Raw genomic sequence first — 3,427 nt, 5'->3', positions numbered from 1 at the left:
CCGAATCCAGACGATGATGGAGCAGCGGATGACGATGTGGCAATGGGCGAAGGGAGGTGGTGGTGCGACTTTTTGTTGCCCTGCGCAACTTTTCATTACTTTTAATTGCTGTGGCCAATGAGGAAGCAATTTGTAGGGCTACACTTTTACATGGGGGAGTTGATGTTGGCTAGTGTTGCAAATGGCAAGTGGCAAGTGGGACGTTATTGAGGGAGAGAGGATTGTAGTACAACAGATGCCAGGTGCTTGGGGTTTCTCCTCCAAGCTCAGCTGTTTTTCGAAAATATGAGAAATGTATTAGGTAACCAAACATGATGCATGGGAGTTTCGTTTGTTCCACGGTTTAGTATCCATGTAGCAGCTTTTGTGGCCACAAGCAACCGCAAAGGCGATGGCTGCAAGCCGCAACTATCTAACAGCAACCAGCAACTAGCAACATCCAAGCGCAACTTCATAAAAACTGATAGCTTAAATGCGATATTTGTGTGAGTTGCATTGGCAGATTAGATACATTCCAGTGGAATTGGCTGGGGGCTGGAAAATCACAGACCTACTAAACCTTTCGTTGGGTTTGTTGGTTTTGTGACCCAGACCTTTTACGTTTGCTTTAAGGACTTGAGGAACAATAATATCCTACATATTGGTTATTATTGGTTTAGCCGAACAAGGAAATCAAAGGATAAAACACCGAATAAAAGATTTGAAGTATCCGTGATATTGGTATCTTCCCGATAGCAAAGATTAATTGAGTGTTTTCGTTTATTAAGCATATTTTACAAACCCATCCCCCTTCCCCGATGCCCCATGGCGAAGTGCACTTCATCTGGATAAAAATTTGCTGTTGGCGGGTCCGAGATTTCCATGGTCTGTCAGTTTCCGTTCCCCGGTCCCGGCTCATCCGATGGTCAGTGGACCCAGATGCAGAGACAAATTTATAGGAATCATTCTAAGAATTAATAAATCTCAAGTTTCCAGTCGTTCCGAACCCTTGCGAAAAGAATATTGAGAAGGGTACCGAGAGATTCGCTGATCTGGCTGGCAATTTCGCCTTATTTTTCTCGTTTGCTTATTTATTTTGCCTGGTGTTTGCTATGGTTTTTTTTTGGTTCTCGGCGTTTTTGGCGGAGATGAGGAAACATCCCGGCGGTTGACATTAAATGCTTAGTCGCTGGCCGCCTAATGTTCATGTTGCGGTTCACGTTCGATTTGATTTTCAATTTATTTTTGTAAAAGATTGGGGCACTTGGAACTGGAACACTTTCGGGCTGACCTAATCGGATTTGTCGCTTTAATGAAGCGCACAAAATAAGTTGCAAGAAATGCGCCGAAATTCGCGCTAATGAAACATATTTCTGCGGCTCAACTTTATTTTTTTCGGGCGTGGGCTTAATGATGAGGGGAAAAGGGATTTCGCAGCACACCGGTAGCTGTCATGTTCTGATTATTTTAATTTGACACTTTGTGCCGGCAAATAAAAATCCCAAGCAAAGGGAACTTCATTAAAAATATTGTCAACGTAGAAAAGAGAAAACTCATATATGTATGTATGCGAAAGGCGATAAAAATGCCAGCCAAAAAGCAAATGAAATGGCGGCTGACAGTGGGCTGGATGATATCCATATCCCATATCCCATATCCCACATCCTACATCCCACTGCCGATTACGATTCCGAACCAGATCGGGAATGTCAGACCCATCCCGGCCAGCCAACAACATCTGGTTGACAGCCGAAACTTGAATATTTCATGGGACCGCGAGCGCGATGAGTGCGAATTTGATTAAAAACGACAAATGAAATATATGAAATATCCATTGATGATGGTGTGTGCGGGAATATGAAATGGAATTTTAAATATGTCAAAGACCAAGGGTCAACGGGCTGTGCTGTCAACAGGCCATGTCCATGCATCAGGATACCCAATGAAGTGTTAAATTTGGTAATCTACTTTGGGCCGACTGCCTTTTTTGGGTGCGGAGTGGGTGGGCAGGGAGCCCTGCAACATGGCTAGTTAATCTGTCTTCTGTGTAGGCGTCACTCGATGGTAAATGGACTTTGCATGCTGATCCCCAGACATATACTGCTGTTCCTGCCGTTATTGCCGTTCCTGCCCTTGCTCCTCAGTCGTCTGTGGGCACTGACCAAAATAATTAGCCAGCCCAGTCAGCCGTAAACCGTTCGAGAACCCATGGCTTCGGTTTTGAAATTGATTTGATTTTCCGGCAAATCAAATTGTTGTTTCGCCTTCCTACCTCTCCTCCGGCATTTTCCTTCACAGGGACTTTCACACATACAATTCGGCCCTTTGTCTTCCTGGCTTCCACATGGACTTCCGCTCTCCGTGCCAACAACATGTCAGAAATCGCCTTAAATTTAAGTTCATAAAACCCATTTTTTGCCAATCATTGAATCTACCAATTAAGAAGTGTTTGGGCTGCCATCGACAAATCAATCAAAGGGAAACAAATTGTTGGTCTTTTTGCGGGCTCTTAAGGGTATTATGTTTGGACCGAAGGCGACAATAGCGGCAGCCTAGCACGTATTCAATAGATTTATTTTCATTAATCATCACTGCAACATCAAAGAAGGTAAGTCGCCTGAGCTACTTTATTTATATGTCCGGGAACTGATGTGCCGTACGTGATTTGCTGAATGCATACGGGATTAGCCATTGAGCCGCATACCGCAAGTAACCGGAAATAAAACATTGGGGTTCTCGGGGGAACTTCATTACTATAGTCTTGATGATTCGAAAGGGGTGCAGGGTCTTTTTAGCTCAGAATATTAAATGATATTAAAGAAGATTACTAATTTTGAATTTCTGCTCATACTTTCCCACTTAAAAGAAGTATTAAAAATCCATTGTATCATCCGCAATATCAAATAAAGAGTTATTTGCAGCAACGTACCATAATCTATTACGCTAAGCAAATTAAAATTTAAATAGTTAAACCATTAAGCCATATCCGAACCCACACACACATGGGCAGAGTGCAACTTCCGCTTCCGTGGACCAGGAGCAATTCCCAACTGAACCGAACTGCAGTCCGTCGGGACTTACGGATTTTCTGACATCCCAGGACCGAGTGCAATGTCCTGTGTGCGATGTCCCGGCTTAAACACGCTTTATTCAATTAGCTGCATCCGGTTATTACCTGCATGGAAGCCACCGAATTCCCCCACCCAGTCGCATTATCCCTTTGCGGGAACACAGGAATGTTCGTCCTGGAATGTTTATTTATGCGCATTTGTGCCATGCGTTCAGCTATTTCCAGATGAGCGCTCCGCTTGTGTGCAATATTACAAAATCATTTTCAAACCGCACTCGGAATCCCGAAAACCCCCGAGCCCAGAAGGGTTTGCAGTCCATAGTTTTGAGTTTAGGGAGTGCAAATTAAATTTCATGCTAAACTCAAAAGCACCAATTC

The 3,427-nt window shown here is 43.7% G+C and overlaps 2 long non-coding RNA genes across 2 annotated transcripts; one reads left to right on the top strand and one right to left on the bottom strand.

Annotated features, from left to right (window-relative positions):
- The first annotated feature begins 435 nt into the window (after positions 1-435).
- On the top strand, positions 436-983 carry lncRNA:CR43930 (long non-coding RNA:CR43930). The gene is made up of 2 exons (NR_073963.1): positions 436-705; positions 768-983. It is a non-coding gene; the product is annotated as a long non-coding RNA:CR43930 (long non-coding RNA).
- lncRNA:CR45733 (long non-coding RNA:CR45733) lies at positions 972-1,251 on the bottom strand. Its single transcript, NR_125028.1, has one exon. It is a non-coding gene; the product is annotated as a long non-coding RNA:CR45733 (long non-coding RNA).
- Positions 1,252-3,427: the final 2,176 nt, after the last annotated feature.

Source organism: Drosophila melanogaster, chromosome 3L, assembly GCF_000001215.4.
Source record: "Drosophila melanogaster chromosome 3L".
NCBI classification, from domain to species: Eukaryota; Metazoa; Arthropoda; class Insecta; order Diptera; family Drosophilidae; genus Drosophila; species Drosophila melanogaster.
The sequence above is the reverse complement of the archived record's forward strand: the minus strand, read 5'-3'. Positions and strand labels throughout refer to the sequence as shown.